General features: G+C 39.5%; 1 pseudogene; it reads left to right on the forward strand.

Moving 5' to 3' along the window:
* The first annotated feature begins 2,051 nt into the window (after window positions 1–2,051).
* On the forward strand, window positions 2,052–7,938 carry LOC147418166 (uncharacterized; annotated as a pseudogene).
* Window positions 7,939–21,025: the final 13,087 nt, after the last annotated feature.

Below are 21,025 nucleotides of genomic sequence, written 5' to 3' on the forward strand. Positions count from 1 at the left end.
AGAGGTTCACTCACCCCATCAGGAGGAGTTTTCATCGCAACATCTTCAAGGGGAAGATATTCACCATCAACATCAACAAACGGAAGAAAGTGTTATGAATGTGGAATAATGGGACACGTAGCGAAAGATTGCTACACAAACAAACCTTGCAACAAATGTGGTAGGAAAGGACACCCTCCTTCTTGGTGCTACTCCAGTGGAGGCAGTAGTAGTGGAGAAAGCAGCAGCAGTAGAAGCAACGAAGGCAAGAGACCTGACAGAGGATCAGCTCACATAGTAGAAGACAAAAAGGACAAAGACGAAGGTAGCATTTGGGAAGACCCATTTTGAAGATGCAGACTGTCTACTTGTAGGGGACGACTATTTCCTGTGTGGATACCAGCTTATCATCCTGTGTGGACATCACCATCCTTTGTGGATTGTTCTTGTGTGGATTTTACCATCCTGTGTGGATATCACCATCCTTTGTGGACTTTATTTTCCTGTGTGGATATCACCATCCTGTGTGGATTTTGTTAGCCTGTGAGGATCGTGCATCTTCAATATCTTGTCTTAGTCCAAACCTCAAGGGGAGGATTGTAAAGTGTGAGCTTTGTCCTAGGGTGTGAGTCAAGGAGAGGAGAGTGGATTTATCCCACATACTGTGGAGCAAGGCTGTAGAGCTACTTAAAGCTCATTTCTTGAATCAATAAACAACAACTCATTTTTCACTACATGCTTGTCTATGGTGAGCTTGTGCTAAGCTAAGTCAATACTCAAGATTGTGTTTATGAGTCTAGGCTAATCTATCTTGGAACCTAATTCACTTGAGTGATAAGCTTGCTTACACACACTCACACACTTGCACCATGTTTCTCTTTCATCCACCATAGCTAGCACGATCCAAATCCTAACAATTCATGGAGGAAGCACATCGTCAAATATGCCATTGCTATGCAGGGATCTGGGTTCCTTGCGACCTCGTGTGCTTACATCCACAAAGGAAATTGCCTGTCGGCCAAGCAATCGAGATGGTTAAAAAAACTCCGACTGACATAGGGCATTTCCTTAGTGAGTAGGCTATAAGGGTGTTGATGTTGAAGAAGCACAAATTGGGGGTGGAGTACCTCTCTCAAATTGCTACATACAATCTTCATTGGCCCTAAGGAACTCAATTTGGAGGAGATGAGATTGCCACACATTCAAATTTGCGTTTGAGCCAACAATGGCAAAGAGCCAGAGTGTGTCCACCACATAAACCCTGCCACCAAGTGTCATGCACTTTTTCTAGAATACCCAAGGGGACTTGAGGAGGTAGTGCAAGACCGTTGGTTGTGACTACCACTAGTCTTTTCAAGAAGAGTTCAACAATCACTCTGCTACGGAAGGGGAGAATTGAGATTTTCCACCTTCTCATATTATTGTTGATCTACTGTGAGCACAATCATATCGAGCAATCATAGGCTCATCCTTGTGTAAATACCAAGTGCATCTAGTGTTTCCTTCAATGTTTTGATTTTGAATTGTAGTTATATTTGGCACTTGGCCTCGATGTTTGCATAGCCCAATTCCATCTCTACATCCCGTATCTTGGCCCTCAAAGATACCACAACAGGACTGACCTTTGCATTGCTTGATTTTTGTATAGCCACATCTTGTTTTGTTTCTTGTGCTGAGATGTCAAGTTCAACATGTACGACTCCTAGATGACTATCATTGACAATCATCATCACTGGCACGCCTTGGTGGATACGCATATCTTCGCCAGTGATACTATAGCTAGACTACACCAAGCTGTTCCACCTATCAAAGTGATGGCACACTTGCCTACTCACCTCACTCACTAGCGGCTCATACTAGACCATTGTACTAGTTTCCTTTTCATGTTGTATTTTTCCCTTATGTTTGTAGATCTCTTATCTTGAGTTGGTGAAGAAGAATAAGTACAGTCTTTTGCCTCCATCTTTGTGTGTGTGTGTGTGTGTCATTGCAAGAGCTCAAGCTCTCTCCTTCTCTAAGTATTGACATGGTATCAGAACCTCGTTGTGTCTGAGGAGCTTGGAGAAGCAAGCATGAGCAGCCTAGGAAGCGGCTTCGGTATTCCCGAGAGCCATCATCAACGATCTCCAATTCAGGTGATTTCGCTTGGAAAGTGTGCATGTCAGGTTTGTATACAATCGATTGGACTACAACTGTGCAGCCAAATTTCCATTCCGGGCGCGTTTCAACTCTTGATTTGGAGTTAGAGTGCATTCACATGCAGATAAGGACAAACACATGCACATCAAATGAGTTTTCATAGTTGATCATCGAAATTACAACAGGCAAAGGACATTCCAGGATCTCGTCATTGAACTGCCGATCGTGCTCAGATTTCTACTGGAGAGAGGTACTATGCAGATCTTCCATTTGCGCCTTTCCACGATCGAAATGGTGTTGTAGATGATCGGGAATCTGTCGCCCAAGTTCGGTGCCTCTAAACTGGCTCCTCTACCCTAGTGCTTCTAAGACACACTTTAGAGGATTCACAAAAGCTTATGGTTGTCTTTGAGAGATTTTGCTTTCATAGTGGGCTAGTTGTGAATGAATCCAAGACAAAGTTTATTCTTGTGAAAACCAACCACCAAGAGAAGCCATGCATTGTGTACAACAATGAGACACTTGAAGTTGTTGAGAGCCTTAAATACCTTGGCCTTGAGGTTTCGGCCAATCACAAGTGGCATGGATGTGCTATGTGTTGTTCGGAAGCGCAAGAAAGAGATCCTAATATGCATTTGAGAACATGTGTAATGCGAGAAACATCAAGTGTTTCTTACACCAGTTCTTCTTTATGAAGTGTGGGGTGGTAGCATCTCAAAGTCTACTTGGAAAGAGTTTGAGAATGTCAAAAAGTTTTTTCTTACAAACTTTCTCCAAGTTAAGACACAAACACCATATATGCTCCTACTTCTTGAGTCAGGTTCTCTTCCATTTGAGGTCATGGGTGTGTAAAGGTTTCTAGAGTACATGATAAAGATGCATCAAACCCCCTCACATGAACTTCCTATAATTGCATGGGAAGCAAGCAAAAATGTTCAAAAGACACATAACAGTAAGCTCTTGAGCACGAGATGGATGCAAGAAATAAAGAAGGGGTTTGGGAGATGGGTGGGATGCATTACACTTGCTACATGATGCCTCAATTGACTCCCAAGAGAATGTATCTATTCTACAACGCCAATGTATTACAGCTCAGGAGAAATTTGGTAGGTAACACTTCATACATTACGCCACCCATATTGCCCCCAACTACAAAACCAAGTTCTTTGCTGAAAGAGGAAATGGTACTCACCATTACATGGTTGAGAATTTCCCCTTGTCAACAATACACACTATTGCAGCCATTCGTCTTATCTCCCACTCCCTTTGATGCAAGATAAGGCATTGAAGGAATGGAGATAAGTCAAATGAATTGTGTACATTATGCTCACTTGAAGTTTAAGAGTCTCAGTACCAGACACTACTAGAGTGGTCATGTTTTGGTCACATCCGAACTTGCTTCACTCACATTTTTAGCCATGACTTAGACCACACACTTTCCTCTCCCAACCACAATGTGGTCTCTCCATTGCGACTCTCATCACCATAATTTAGGAGCATCCAAAGTCACTCATCAGCCATACCCCAAAATGCCCATTCGAGTTGGGAAAAATTCTTAAATTTGTGAAAAGTTCCCATTGAGCTCAAATTTGATGCTTAACCTCATTTTCCCCCTTGAGAAACGTTGAGGTTTGAGATTTTTCATATCTACATATATGTGGTGCAGAAAGCTTTGGTTTGGTTGCAGTGTGCACAAACACTATTTAGGATAGTGAAACAGGTGTATGTATGCAGATTGTGGTTACATGTGGTAATTGACTATTTTTAGCAAGGTGCTCGAAGACTGTGTGAAGGGTTGGAAACATGTCGTCCAACAATGATGGGCTTAACTAGTTTGTCAGTGAGAGGCTGGACAAGAACAACTTCCATGCTTGGAAGTTTAGAATGAACAACTTCGTTATGTGCAAAGGTTATTGGGACTGCATTGATGGAGAGCATGAGGTAGCACCACTACTGCCAGAGGAAGGTGCGACAACTACTCAAATTAAGACATTTAAAGATTGAAACCGGGGAGCTCAAAAGGTCATGTATTGGCTTTCTATTAGTGTACATGACACTATGATCGGGTATATACATGATGCTCAATCTCCTAAGGAGTTTTGGACCACATTGTTGTCATTGGTGGATGTGACCAACACAAAGGCAAGGAAGCTACAATTGAAGACTGAGCTGAATGTTATGCAGAAGAAAAGCATGTCCATCAATGACTATTTGATGAAGATAAAGAACAATCGATTGGTGTTACAGTCAAGATGGTGATAAAGTAGAAGCAGTCTGCGAGGTTTGGGTCTTGAGTACAAACAGTTCAAAATTGGCATCCATCTTTGAGATAACATTCCCTCGTTTACAGATTTGGTGTCCTTATTGAGTGTGGAAGAGAAGGAACTTGAGGAAGACTCCTCTACGCAGGGTGGAAACAATTTTAAACAGGTTCTTTTCAACAACAGAGGAAGAGGAAGAGTACGTGGTACAGGTCGTGGATGAGGCCGAGGAAGAGGCAACAACCAAGCACAATAGCAGGACAACAATCATGGTCAAAACACAGATGGTGGTCAACAATGTAGTATGTTGGGGTTGTCGAGGACATGGTCACTTTGAACGTCACTGTCCAGACAGGAGGCAGCAAAACAATTATGCAACCACTAATAGGAATGCAGATGAGCCTGAGAGGCTATTTGTGATGCAACACATGTTGAATACTATGTCTGCAAATGTGGAAAAATCAAGTGATAATGTCTAGTATGTGGATTTTGGTGCATTGAATCACATGACCAGCCATGGTGGATGGTTTAAGAAAATGCAGACTTTACAAAGTCCTGGTTATGTAGAGATTGAGGATGATATTGCACATCCTATTATGTAAACAGGAAATATTTCATTGTCTATGACAGATGGTAAAGTGAAATATTTTGCTGATATACTGCATGTACCTAACATTATAAAGAACCTGGTTTTGTTGGGAAATGGTTGAGAAGGGTTTACAGGTCAGGTTTAACTCCGAAGGTCTCCTTTTCAAAGAGCATACGAAGGATGGAAGGCTAGTTGCACAAGAAAAGAAAGTGGGTAGAATGTTTACTTTGGATGTAAATGTGCCTGAAGTGAATGTTGTCATGTTTGCACGAGGTGCAGGTGTTGTTCCAAATATAGAGATTTGGCACAAACGCATTCGTCATACATGTAAATTTATAGAGATTAAAATGATCGATATTAAAGAGATGGTTACAGGTTTATCGATGTTTCAAGTTGTTGAAATGCAAAAAGTGTGTGAAGCTTGTCAATTTGGAAGCATGCAAAAGCATCATTTCCTCATGATAAGCATGTAAGCAAGAATGCATTGGATTTAGTGCATATAAATGTATGGGGTCTGACAAAGACTGCATCTATGGGTGGATGTAGATACTATGTGAGTTTCATTGGTGACCATACAAGGAAGGTATGGGTCTGCTTCATGAAGCCAAAAAATTAGGTGTTTATGCATTTTCATAATGTCAAAGTTATGGTTGAGAAACAGACTAGGAACTATGTAAAGTGCTTGAGACTAGATGGAGGGGGAGAATACTTCTCCAACGAATTCAATGGTTTTTTGTAAAAGTAAGGAATTCAGAGGTAGTTTTCATGCAGATATACTCCGCAGCAAAATGGTATTTCTAAGTGGAAGAGCAGGCACATTGCAGAAGTGGCTAGAGCATTGATGAATGAGGGGAACATGCCTCATTGCTATTGGGATGAGGCTATTTCCACAAGTGTCTACATTATGAACAAGACGTCTACTACTGTAGTACATGATATGACACCTGAAGAAAAGTTCAGTGGTGAAAAACCAAATGTATTAGATTTTAAAGTGTTTGGATGTATTGCTTATGTGCATGTTTTGGATGAGTTAAGAAGTAAACTTGATCAAAAAGCTGAAAAATGTGTATTTATTGGCTATTCCCTTGAGCAAAAAGTTTACAAATGTTAAAATCTTGTCACGAGTAAAGTGAGGGTGAGCAAGGATGTTGTTTTTTATGAAATGGCAGGTTGGTATGCTAATGTGAAAGATGATTTGGGGGCTGATGTAAGAGAGAATGTGACTATAGAAAATACAGGTGTGCAATCACAAATTCTGAGTGGGCTACAAGGTTCCTCTAGTGCAAGACATGGGGAGAATCCATGGAGTGGCAGGTTACGTGAAAGAGTGAGTCTTGCAAAATCCTCAAATGTATCAAGGAAAGGAAAGGAAAAAGTTGATGATGCCCTTAAGTTGCCAAATTTGAGTGTTGGTTATGATGATGGCGATAGCAGTAGTTCTAAGCAGAGTTTGGATGAGGATTTTGGCATACCCTCTATGAAGAATCCGGGTGCAAGAAGAATGCAAGTAGGGAATAGGACACCTGGAAGTAATCTTGGACCATGCAGGTCAGAAAGAGCAATAAATCCTATGAAAAGATTGACTTATGACAGTTATAGGGCTTGTCATTGCGCATTTATGGCGAAGATTACAGAGGAAGTAGAACCCATATGTTTTGAGGATGCTGTCAAGGATGAAAAATGGAGGCAAGGTATGGATGAAGAGATGGCTGCACTTGATGCAAATGAAACATGGGAATTGGTGCCATTACCAAAGGATAAGAAGGGAATTTAATGTAAGTGGGTTTACAAAATAAATCATAATGCTGATGGCAGTGTGAGCAAGTACAAGGCTAGACTTGTGGCCAAAGGTTATGCACAGACCTATGCGATTGATTATGAGGAGACGTTTAGCCCCATAGTTAAGATGGCTACCACTCATGTGTTTATTGTAGTGGCTACCGCATTAACATGGGTGTTGAAACAAATGGATGTAAAGAATGCATTCTTGAAGGGAGACTTGGAGGAAACTGTGTATATGGAGTAGCCACAAGGTCATGCAAATATGAGGCTATGTGACCTTGTATGTAGGTTAAAGAAAGCATTGTATGGGCTGAAGAAATCACCTAGAGCTTGATATGAGAGGATTGTGACATTCCTCATTTCATTGTGTTTTGAGATGTCTGATGCAGATCATTCATTGTATGTGCAGAAGAATGAGGCAAGAATTGTGCTAATATGTATCTATGTGGATGATTTGATTGTTGGAGGTGATAATGTGGTTGAAGTAGAGGGCATACATGCTCTACTTATGTAGGAGTTTGACATGAAAGACTCTGGGAGACTTGCAATATTTCTTGGGCATTGAAATTATTTGCACAAAAGAAGGTGTAGGGATGTCACAAAGGAAATATTCTTTGGATATGTTGAAAAAGTATGGTATGGTTGATTGTAAGACAATTGCAATGCCCTAAGATCAGAATTTGAAATTGGGAAATGATGCAGGTCAAGTGCTTGATAATGCTACCATGTACAGGAAGATTGTGGGTAGCTTGATCTACTTGACTATCTCATGTCCAGACTTGAACTACACAATTGGATTGGTGAGTCAATTTATGCAGTCTCCTAGGAAACCACACTAGGATATAGTGAGGCGTACTTTGCACTATGTAAGTTCTACTTTGGACTACACACTTTTATAGAACTGATGTGGAGTTGCAGCTCTATGGCTACACATATGTAGATTGAGATGGTAGTACATATGATTGCAGGTCTACCAGTGGATTCATGTTCTCACTTGGAAGTGCTGCTATCACATGGAGCAGCAAGAAGCAACGCACGGTTTCTCTTTTGAGTACAAAGGTAGAGTACAAGGGTGCTACAATGGTAACATTTGAAGTAGCATGGCTGGGTTTCTACTTCATGACCTTGGAGTACATGTATAGAGGCCGGTTTTCATTTATTGTGACAACTTCAACAGCATACACTTGACACAAATCCCAAGTGTTTCATGCCAGGACAAAGCTCATTGAGGTGCACTACCACTTCATCAAAGAGATGTTCTTAGCAAGAGACATTGACCTAGAGTACGTGGCTATGAATGAGTAGGTTTCATATATCTTCATGAAGGGCCTTGGAGCGACAAAGCTACGACGGTTTTGAGTGATGCTTAGCATACAAGAGATGGGGTTGAGCTTGAGGGAGAGTGTTGAGATGTCAAGCTCAACATGTACAACTCCTGGATGACTATCACCGACAATCATCATCAATGATGCACCTTGGTGTATATGCATATATTTGCAAGTGATACTATAGATGGACTACACCGAGTTGGTCCACCTACCAGAGTGATGGCACACTTACTCACCTCACTCACTAGCGGCTCATACTAGACCTTTGTACTAGTTTCCTTTTCATGTTGTATTTTTTCCTTATGTTTTGTAGACCTCTTATCTTGAGTTGGTGAAGAAGAATAAGTACAATCCTTTGCCTCCATCTTTGTGTGTGTGTGTGCTTGCAAGAGCTCATAGACTCCATACCATTCACCAAACTAAATGTTGTGGAGGTTGTGTGCATGTTTGAGAAACATTTTCCTACTACCATGCTAACCATTTAGGTGCATCTTCTTGTTCACATAGTTGATGAGGTGGAAATAGCTGGCACAGTACATTCCAGATGGATGTTCTTTTGAGAAAATTTCATGAAAACGCTCAAGGGATATGTGTTGATAGCCATTTTTTCGGCTCTTTGTAATTGCCATAGTGAGTTATCTCACCCTATCAAATCACTCAAACACTGTGGTTACCCTCACCCTTTCACTGTATATAGGTGCGTGTGAGTTAGGGGACTTTTCCCATATCTCCTTACTGAAATAAAAAACCCTCAATTAGCTAGGCATTGGGCTAGTTGAGCCAACAAAATAAAAAAAATAAAAAATATAAGTATATTATGGCCCATGCGTATGAAAATATTTCTTTGTATATAGAGCCTAAATAAAAGATTTTTTCATAATTATTTTGGTATTTATTTAAATATTTCTACCTAGGTGTGTGTTATTTATGCTATGTACATTGCCTCACCATTACCACAATTTTTCTTACCATTTTTCATACTCTTTATTCGATATAGAAATATTTTCATGTAAGCTTCTCTTATATTTGGTGTAACTCCACCCCAACAAAAATCCAAAAAAAACTAGTTTTATTTATGTGTATATTTTTTCACTATTGTGATTTTTTCCTTCCTACATCTATTTTGTTTTTTTTTTCTAAAAAATTAGAACACCAAAAATATTTATCTTTTTATGGTAGCCTCATAATGAGAGAGATTTCTTTTGACCCCTTTATATTTTTTCCACTTATATTATTTATATTTGACATGTACATATTTTTTAGACCCCTCAATATTTGATTTTCTTAGTTGTACTATTCACTTATATCATGCTCTCAACAATATCTTCAATTATAGACCTACCAAATAAGGTCAAGGGTAGGTGGCATGCATACATGTACTATGGAGGGCTCACTCTTGGAGGTATTCAAAAGAATCATCCAAAGAAGGACCCCACAAGGACCTTGTGCAGTGGAAAAAAACGATCGGTTTTGCTGAATTTGTAAAGTTCACTTGCTCTCCGAATTTGAAAAGGTGATACAAACAAAAGTTGTAGCTCGTGGGCTGAACTTTTGCCTCAAAGTTTTTCATATTTTTTTGAGCTACGAGCTGTGAGCTATGATTTTATTAGTGGACCCCAGTTTTCCCATGCTATGCAGCCACACTCTCTCTTCCACTTTATCATTTTCCTCTTTCACACACACTTCTCCACTCATCATCCCCACCTCTCTCACCACTCCTCTCTGCACCCTACTCACCTTCTCCTCAACCTTGAAGAATAAGAGAAACCATGGTGAACTCATACCTCCCACACACAATTCCATTCCAAAATTGACCACCTAGTCTCATTTTTCCTCCTCCAAATTACCCATATCTATCAAAAAAACCACAAAATTCAGCCTCTTCTCTTAAAAGACAGCATCATGGTGGTTGATTACTCAGCTTCAATTACCTTGTCTCTCAAGGAAGGTCAAGAGTGGAGAAAAAATGTACCGTCAAAGCTAGTGGACCGTCAACAAGCGTCAAAATTGGCCCTACTCAAGACACTTGGAGCATCAACCTTGTAAGAAATCCACCTTTTCTTACCTCTTAAGAGTTTTTCTTCCTTATTTGTATCCTACATGGATACTCCCATTGTAAATATCCAATTCCATTTGTAAATTAATACTAACTCACCTAACACTAACCCACTATGAAAAGTCCTATCACCTCCATTTCTCTCCTCTCTCTTTCCCCACCAACTTCTTGATAATTCCAAGCAAAAGAAATTAGATAAAGTGCTGAAAATCTAACCCAACCATGGTTAGAGGAGTAACCCTAGCCTTCAAAATTGCTATAAAAGGAGGGTGTAGCTAGCACAAAAGGGGGAGCCATAAGCAAGAGCACTATGCTATAGCTTGAGAAGCCAAGCTCAACCTCTCTAGAAGGAGCTCTTGAGTGGAAGCTCATTGCCTTATGCATGTGCATGTGTTGTAATAGGGGATTAGCAAGGGAACTCTATGCCATTGTAAGAGAGAGAGTGATCATTCAATTGAGAGTAGGAAATCTATCATTTCTCCTACTAGTGTAAGCCCAACATTTGCTGAATCAAGGAGGGTGGATTTGGACTAAGCTTGGATACTTTGTCTCCTTTCCAACGTGAAGTAATGGACAACAATGATGCGTAAGTGTCTTGGTGTTTTTTGTTAAGTTCTTGATAGCTTGTCTCTGGTGTTGTCATCAATCTAGCCATAAATCCCACATACTGTAAGAAGGCGACAGGGTGGAGAGGACTCCCCTGGCCTTAAGACAGTGATTGGGGTGGCTTTTCTTGTGATGTGTTGTGGTGAAATTTACGCAAGCTATGTTGAACAAATACTAATCTCACTTTGATTTGTCATGACAGATTTGTAAGAAGGTATTAATGCAACAAGCACCCCCTCCCCCTTTCTCTCTCTTTCTTAAATATATAGTTGTGTTTGCTTGATCATTGCCGATACGTTTCAAAGCAGCCCGAGCACTATCTCTCTCTCTCTCTCTCTCTCTCTCTCTCTCTCTCTCTTTCTACGCGTCCTAGTTCGCATCCAAAACTAGGTGGTGCCCCGAATTTGTGTAGGGTTAGGTTGCGGGTTTGTGTGTGTGTTTGTTGTTTTTTCCAACCCCAACCCAATTGAGCAGCATGGGAGCCTAGAAGAGTGCTTGGAGGCCACTCTTCTTGTTGCCCACCCCAGATCGCCTCGGTGTGTCACAAGGCACGTCCGGAGGATAGCATGGCAAAAGGTTGGCTGGTATCAGAGTCCCTAGTGTACATTGGAGAGTGGCTAAATGGATTTGATAAATCCCGGGACACGCTATGGCAAACCATAGATGATGAGCGCATATCTGGGATTGTCATGTACAATCTCGGTGTTGAGAAGAAGATGACGGAAGATCTAGAGGCTAAAATCAACCAATTTTGCATGCTTTACAATCCAGTGATGCAAAAGTGGATTTCACAATATGAGGATGCAAAGCAAGAGCAACAAAGGGCACGAATCAAGTGGAGACGGGGAAGACAACCACCGATGCACTATCCGACGGGTCTAGAGAGCCTACCAACATTCATGATTGCACAACCAATTGAAAAGCGCACAACAGTGCGGTGAAGAAGTAACTAAGGAAGAGTGGGAGTACTCTCGGGGTTGCGCGACCAAGGTAAGTTTGCAATGTACGACTGGTGACGTTCTAGATGTTTGAACGGCCACTCATAATCTTTTTTCGTTGTAGTATAAGTCATACACAACAGCATGGTGTAAAGGTAGACATTTTAGGGTGGAACAGATCGACAAAAAGTGTTTTACTCAAGATTGTGGAATCATGGCAAAGTTTGAACAGTCTAGTCGATGACGATCCTCTGATGCAGATCCTGTGGTGGCGGAACTCACTACTTCGGCACGCTACAAGAGATTTTGAGGATCGATTATAGAGGATTTTTTGTCGAGTTGCTCGACGTGCAATGGTTCAAGATAATCATGGAGGGTCGTAACACTACTGTGCGTAGAGGAGAGTCTGGTTTTCTTGAGGTGGATTCAACTAAGAAATGGAATGACCTAAGAGACACTTTCGTACTACCCGAGCATTGTGAACAAGTAAGTATGTAAATAGTTAACATCCCATTTTAGAATTTATGTGCTTGGAAGCTCTCATGTAAGTTATGTGGCTCTGACAGGTAATATTTCATCCTACAAAGTCTACATCAAACTTGTGGTACGTCAAAGAGGTAGCCCCTCGTAGTGCATGAACGTATGAAGGCTACCATGTGCCAATCACAGCGGCATCAATGGAGGATATCGGAGAAGATGCTCAATCAGAAACCGTTGAGGTGGTGCCAGACGAACATCAAGCTGCTACTCTCTATGGGGTGCATGTAGAGGATCTACAAAATGAAATGGAGGACGTCTGTTTAAATGGAGAGCCCTATATAGATATAGGAAGTTATGATGAGCTATGCAAGGATGAGAGAGAGGTCTCTTAAAGCCATAAATATTATATTTGAACAATTTTGCTCCGTTTTGTAAAAACTCTGGCTCTCTAAGTACCTTCCATGTTGTATAATGCTCTTTTGATTTTGTGCTCACATCCTGTGCAATCCATGGCCACATGCAGCTCCACCACCTGGTTTTTCGACTGCAAGATTTGATTGTGTGCGCTCTCTCTCTCTCTCTCTCTCTCTCTCTCTCTCTCTCTCTCTCTCTCTCTTTCAATTGAAAATTCTGAGTTATCGACTTGCCTCTTCCATCACTCAAGTTGAATAGAAGAAGAACCCGTTCTATTGCTGCTAGCCTTTGAACATTCCAAAGCTACAAGCACCTTCAAGTTCTATGTCAAAAAAGAAAGAGATAGTTGGGATTCTTGTAGGATTCTCCGTTTTGAAAAATTTTGCTCCGTTTATAATATATATTGTGTTCACATGGCTTTTTGTCCATTTCTATTTATATGCGTCATTGCAACATTGTATTTAATAGTCTTTGCATCCACTCCAGGTACGTATGCTCTAGGTATGTTCTCACAAGTTGGGACGACGAGCACTGTGCTCCGTGTGCGATGGAGACTGAAGATGCAATCGCAAAGGGAGTGATCTGCCTCTACTCATAGATGCAACTCGTCTCACCGCTAGATCTAATTGATCGGGTGAAAGAGACGCCAAGAAGCACTACTACTGCTTACTTAGCGTCTCTTTCACCCGATCAACTAGAAATAGTGGTGAAAGAGACGCTAAGAAGCACTACTACTGCTTCTTAGCATCTCTTTCACCCAATCAACTAGATTTAGTGGTGGGGCAAGCAACATCTATGAGCAGATACGGACTTCCTTTGCGATTGCAGCTTCAGTCTCCATCGCACCCGGAGCGTAGTGCTTTTACAAAGTCACCCTCATTCAACGAAAACTCTCTACACAGGAATCCCTCCTCCTCTCTCTCTCTCTCTCTCTTTCTCTCTCTTTCTATCTACTTGTCCATGTTTTCTACTCCATTGATTCAATATTAAGTTTAAATGTTCGTGTGTTTAATGTAGGTATGGATGATGAGGAGTTTCTTTCTTATTTGTCAGCCCAGCACAGACAGTGGTACGTGGAGCGTCATCGCTCTAGCACACAATTGCGCGTTCCTAATCCAGCCGCATCGCGCTCCGAAGCTTCGGTGTCGACGAGACGATCTTCACACTAGTCTAGGCACCGACGCTCTAGTGGCGGCGGTGGTAGTGGCGGTTGTTGTGGGGATGCCGCCTCGTGTTCGACGAGGCTCTTTACCCTCCCCTTCTTTGCCCGCCCCGACACCAGCCATGGCATCGCCATCGACACCAGGTTTTGCGTGGTTGATTGTCGTTCCTAGTGGCTACACACCACTAGCTACTCCTCCAGGAGTCACTCCACTGGACACTCCTCGCTTCGGGGCTCAGACTCCAGTGGAGACACCTGACGTCCGTACCCCCGTCAACACGCCGCTAAAGACCCCTACCGGGACACCGAGGTTCACGCGTCAGCGGCGGCGTGAGGGTTTGCCTTACTCCGTTGACTTCAGCGGCGACATCATGTTGGATGATGAAGGCAAGAAGGTGATTTTGCGCATGCGCGGTCTTTTCTCTCAGGTGTTTAGACACTACATACTAAAAACCTGGAGTGAAGTACCGAGTGATTTAAAATACAGAGTCATCAGCATGATTCATGACGAGTTTCCCGTTCCAACACGGGATGAGCGCTTGAATGAAGACCTGATGAAGGTTCGAATGCGCGAATACTGCAAGCACAAGCGTTCCAAATTGCAAAAAGCAATCAAGCGCGGGTGGAACAGACCAGATTGGCTGGCCAAAGAAGATTGGAAGAATGCAAAGAAAGAACGCGCAAGAATCCCGACAAGTGGAAGCAACAAAAGGAGGCAGCCAGAGCGAGAGTAGAGGCGGGTGGGCATCATTTGAGTCCGATTTTGTAAGTGTTTTCGCATTGCTCTTTATGTTTGACAGTTTAGGGTTTATGGGTTTTTAAATTCTAACATAATGGATTCTTTGTATGTTTTGACAGTGGTCGATGACAGGACGTGCTCCCACACTGTACGAGCACGCGTACGCAGGCAGGAAGAGCTTAAACGCCTGATGGACATTCTGAGTTCTCGTGGCGGCATGTTTAGTATTAGGGTTTACTCTTTTCTATTTGTTGTATTGTTTTATAAACGTCGCTATATGTTTATACTTACAAAAAGCTATCTTATTGTTTTTTTTTTGCAGAATCCGACAGATACGCCACTTGGACGCGATGAAACGTCTGATTAGACGACGTCAGTCTAGCCATAGCTAGATAGCATTAGTTTCTTTTTGTCATAGCTTATGTATCATGAGATGACTTTTATATGTCTTTTTGACAACCATGTATATTTTTTCAATAATGACAATGGTGTTGTAACTATTACATTTGCAAAGTTTAACAATCAAGTGATTTTGCCTATGATGTGTACAATTGTCATTGATTTACTTTCATCAATTCACGCTTCTTAGTTTTGTATCTTTATTTTGCAAACAATACATACTATGGATGATGGAGTTAATGGTTATATTGTCTTGTGGGTGACTATTTTGGGTCTATATCTACCTTTGCACTTTTTTTCAAAGGTGAATCAATTAATGAAACATTCAATATGGTTGATGGGTGGCAGGGCATTGAAGCATTCAATGCCCTGCCACCAATTTTTTTTTCTCTCGGGCGTCGCTATGAACATCGCTATATAAGGCTCTATAGTGTCGCTATAAACATCGCTATAGATGGCCTGCAAACGTCACTATAATCGTCGCTATCGACGTTTATAGCGACGCATATAGTGATTGTTATAGCGACGCTTATAGCGATGTTCCCGTATCGACGCTGTTAACGACGGTCTTAGCGATGCCGGGGGTTATAAAAACCCAATGTATTTTCGTCGCTAACAACGTCACAAGAGCACACAACCTCTTGTAGTGTTTGTAGTGGAACTGCAAGATGTCCTCAAATCTTTCTCCATGAATGTTACCGCATTTGACTCTGTAATGACTACTTACCTTTGCCTGTCTAAACACCAAATACCACTTTGCATCATTAACTTGATCCCACCTTACAACCTTTGGGTCCATAGGGAAGACCATACTCAACGTGGAACTCCTCCATTGTGTGGAAGAGCCTTGTCTGCATGGGATAATGAACTTTGGGCTCTAGCCATGGTAAGTGCACTTATCACAATTTCAACCCAACTCTCCCCCTCACACCTTCCCCTCAAAAAAATAAAAATCTTATAGCCTCAATCCCTCTTTAAATCTCTTTGCTTCCCTCCCCTATTCCTTATGTATTTTTTTGCTAGTTATTTACTACTCCCCCACTCTCATTAAATACTTGTAACATCTCCACTTTTTAGTTGCAGGGAAATGAACTCAAAGCTTTATGAGAAAGCATTGGATGTACAAACAGGTAAAACATTATCTCAAAAGCAGTTAAAATTGGTATTTTTAATAATCTTAAGGACAGCAAACCTATAGCTAGGAGCTCTCATAACCGAATTCGGGTAAAAACTAACACTGCTATCCTTTCTGAAAATTCACTACCACTTTAAATTGTAAAAATAATTGGATGGTTTTTAGTGATCATTAAAGCTTAGGACTTTCATTATAACCCATAGATATTTTCTCAGATATTTATTAAAATAGAAAAAAATAGCAAAAAATAGCACAAAAAATTAGCAGGCTTGATTTTCAAAGTAGGCAGGTACTAGGAGAAAGTACATGGACCTGCCAGGGAGAGTTTTAGCAGTAGGGGTTGCCATCTTGATCCTGGGGGATGCTTGAGCTGCAAGTTGCAGCCCGAGTGAGCTTGTCTGTGTGCCAAAAAAAACTATAAATAGGACCCTAGGCTTCTCATTTTCAATCAGACTCGAGGTCCTGGCTAGAAATCTCTCGTGCGAGAGAGATACACTTCACAGAAATCACTAAGAGAGAAAAATTAATTTTTCTTAATTAATTTATGAATTAAAGATTGTTAAATTATTCTCTACTAATAGAAACTTTATTATACATTATTTATCTGCTGATTATTTAATCTTGATAAAGATTAATAATCTACTTAATTACTAAATCTAATTAGAACTTAAAATTGCTTAATTTTAGCCTTAATTAATGGGAAGTACAATAAACAGGATTAGTTAGTTCTAAGAAATCTATCAAATCTTAATCATACTATTAATAATGTAAAAAAGTTATATCACAATTTTCTAATTATTTTTTATAATTATTTAGATAAAAATTAAATGTTTTTAACTATAAAACTACTGGGAAATTTAGTAAAACAACTTAACAAATCATAAGATAGTTATCAAAGCTAGAGAAATTATTAAGAATACCAAAAAATTATATAACTAATCTAGATATTTGATTAAGCAAAACCAAATTGATTTTAGCTGAAAATAAAAGGAGGAAATTAGCTAATGAACTTAGAAAACTATAAGATAATTATCAAAGTTAGTAGACATCATAAGTAAGTTGTGATAATTAGCTTTTGGTTAGAAAGTTAATTTAGTTATTTTATTAAGCTAAATATATTACTTTTAAAATAAAAAATAAAAAATAGCTAATCAAGTTAGATAATTATAATATAATTATCAAAATTAATAATCATCATGAGCAAGTCTTGATAATTAGCTTATGGTTAAAAAGTTAATCTAGCTATTTAATTAAGTCAAAATAGATTGATTTTAGCTAGAAAAAGAAGAGGGCAATTATCTAATCAAGTTAAATAATTATAAGATAATCATCAAAGCTAGTAATATTATAAGTAAGCCTTGATAATTATCATATGGTCAAAAAGTTAATCTAGCAGTGTAGTTAAGCCAAAACATCCTTATTTTAGCTAAAAGTTAAAAGAAAAAATTAGATAACTAACTTGGATAATTAGAAGGTAATTTCCAAAGCTAAAAAATATCATCATTTAATTGTGATAATTATAGAATAATTAATTAATTATTTTAAATAATTATATTAGAACAAAATTTCTATTTTAAGCTAAAACTTAATTAGGATAAATAGAAATTATTGTTAAAAGTTTATAGAAAAATTACTGAAAGTATAAACCATTGATATAAAGTAAATGAAATTCAACCTTTAGGAGTTAATGAATCTAATAAATAATAAGCAAAAAATAAGCAGATTTCAAGCTTAATAAAGATAGAAAAATTAGAAAAAAGATTTTAAATTTTATTAAAAAATTAAGGGAGCTCAAAAAACACTTAAGAAAGTTGTGATAAAGTTATCTTACCTATATAAGTAAATAAAAAATTACTAGGTCAAGAAATTATCATCTAAGACTACAAATTTAACCTTATTTGGGATAAAGAGGAATTAGATTGAATAAGAAGGTTAAGTCAAGTTTTTGGATGATTTACCTAGTAAATCGACATCCTTTTTTATAAGGATAGAAGTCATGGCACCAAAAAGGACCCGAGCCAATCCTCAATCTGATGACGAGGGTAGTGTTCCCAATAGATCTAGGGCATCGCACGATGACGAGGCTGGGCCTAGTAGTAGGCCGATTGATGAGAGCATTCAGACCCTAGCACTGCAACAAATGCCCGACCAGTCCCAAGTGGGTCTTCATTATAATTTAAGTTTGAATAATTCAAGTTCTTTTATAAGTAATAGCATTGCATACATAAAAGAGCTGTTAGGGGATTAAGAAAAGTGAAACTTGCTGAAATGGAATACATCTTCGAAGAAACCAAGGTACATTTGTTTGTAAATTAGAAAATAATTGTTTGGGTTAAGCTGGTTGAATTACGAAAGATATGATTGGTCATCCTTAAGACAGCTTGTCTCAAGACACCTCCGACTCCTTGGTGTATTTTGATGAATAATGTTGGCTTTCAAGCCACGGATAAGTCGGTTACCCCCATGAACGATGATTTTCTACTCCATGTCATGTCTTGATGTTTCTACATAAGTTAGGATACCTTTTTTATCCTAGGGGAGCCGCTTGGTTGTATGGGCAACTCGTTTGGTGTATGGACACCCCAAACTTTGGGTGATGGGTTTCCATCCCGGACTATGAATAAGGAATGGGTTCCGGTTTTTCACCCTTAGGTGATGTTGAGACAAGAAGAGTACTGGTCATGGTTATTATGGACAATGTTTTTGATTGACGATACCTTATCTTAAGTTTAAAGATGTATGTTTGCTAAAAGAATGCTTTTCAATGTTGTCTTTAATACTTGATCAAATGAATCACTGTGACGAAAAGTTAAAAGAAACCATTATTTTAAATGTTAAAACAATGTGATAGTAACTAGAAAACAAAAGAATCATGTGTGAGTGCAGGTGGTAAGTGGGGATTGACTAAGATTGTCAATCAAGACCTATCAAGGACCCCATCCCAAATTTGGTATTGATGGGTTGGGGGATCTCAAAAGTGGTATCAGAGCATGTGGTAATTGAGGTCTTGGACCTAGGAAATAAGTGATATTTGACAAGTTCAATTAAAGAGGTATTTAATTGAAAAGTGGGAGATAAAGAAAGAGAGAAAATTATCCCCATCTTTGGAGGAATATTTCCATGAGGCCTACCACAAATTCTTGGGTTTCAGCATTAGGTTTATGAGTGCATGCCTATTTCGATGCTATTCAATGTGAAAAAGCATGATGAAATGGCTAGGCATGAGATTTTCTTCTCCCACTTGGAGGATCCGGTGGTCAGGATCTTGTGGAAGTTTCTTCATTGATGCGGGAAAGTTAGCAGGTTAAGCACTAAATATGAAGTGACTCAAATGGGGTGAAGATCTTCAAGTGATTGAAGTATACTTTATCCTTGGGACAAAAAAGCCAAAGGAAACCTTTGTAGTAGACGATGTCCAAGTATCACAAAATCATTGGGTGTTTGATCACGTGTCTAAAATAACCTACCCGTGTAGTATTAGGCCCATAGGTGTAGGCTTTAGTTTTAGTGGACCAAAAGATGTTGTATATTTTGATCCTATATTTGATTCACCCAAAGTCCACAAGATTTTAGTATAGGATTGTCATCACCTTTGTACATAGTAGGATCTTCATGGATTATATTAGCTCTTGTACATACTATCATTCTCATGGGTATGCTATAACCAGTTTTGTTTATGGTTTGACAATTGTCTTCATCCAATGTGAAATTTTTTTGAGTATGAGACAAGTTGAGGGCATAAGTAAGAGATATTTTTATCGAGTACTAAACTCCACTAATTTAATCCTAGGGTAATACTTGCGTAAATAGACTTTACATTGTTAGTCAAGAGAAAAATTACTACTAAAGCAAGTCCAACTCCCTATCTTCAAGGGAGAGGGACCCAATTTAGAGCGAGATGCTGAAGCATGGTTAGATGCTATGGAAAATTATTTTAAAGCTACAGGAACTACTCAAGAAAATCAAACAATGCTGGGTATGTTCTACCTCAATGGAGATGCCAAAATTTGGTGGAAGCAACACTGCAAAGATAATTCTACGAGTGTTCCATCTTGGGAGAAAATGAAGCAGGCAATCAAACAACGCTATCTCCCTCATGCACATCAGGCTATTAAGACGAATGAATTCTTTGGTCTATGCCAGTTAGGGATCTCTCTGGAGGAGTACTACACCTCAGGGGGTTCACCATTCAGTCGCCCCCTATATAATGTGTGTTCGTGGGGTATTAAAAGAACCCCTCTTTTAATATTTCCAAATGAATAAAATGACCCCTTATTTTTAGAATTTTTTGCAAAATTGAATATAAAAATCCCTTATTTTAATATATCTATGCCAAATTACCTAAATTTTTGGCATTTTAAAACCCTCCTGTTGGACTCACGTTCTACATTAACATGATTACATAGTGCACCCCCCGAGTACTACACAAAATTTGTGTCCTTACGCCTCTATGCTCCCCAGATGACCATGGAGTAGCAAATTGCCCATTTCAATCAAGGCGCCTGAACAAACCTCTTAGTACACGTCTCAAAATCATGAGGCCTACATCAATTCAGGATGCCCTTCTCAGGGCCAAGACTCTTTCAGTTGAAGGAACCAACCCTACCAGAAATTATAATGATTTGAATAACTTTAGAGAAAGAGATAGGGGAACCTTCAACCAAGGACATCAACAACATGGGATAGTGGCTGTCGTAAACGTAGAACAGACCTTGCCAAACGTCGTGTTATGGATGCAATCAGATGGGACACTATAGAAATAATTATCCCAAAGAGCAAAACCCTAGAATTATCGCTAGAGCCATTCCTCAAACTTAGATAAATCAATTAGACAATCTAAGAGGAGGTAGAAAAGAAGGATGAGGTAAAAGAAGAGCAAGAGGAGCCAGAGCTTATACAATCATGGGAGAACCAACCTTAATGAATGAGAAAGATGAAAGAGCCACTCGCTTGGACACAGTTAGCAATCCTAGAGCTGAGCAACCATAGGTAGTTTTGTAAACCACAATAAATTGATA

The sequence above is a fragment of the Adiantum capillus-veneris genome, chromosome 30, assembly GCF_014529385.1.
Source record: "Adiantum capillus-veneris isolate H3 chromosome 30, ASM1452938v2, whole genome shotgun sequence".
Lineage (NCBI taxonomy): Eukaryota > Viridiplantae > Streptophyta > Polypodiopsida > Polypodiales > Pteridaceae > Adiantum > Adiantum capillus-veneris.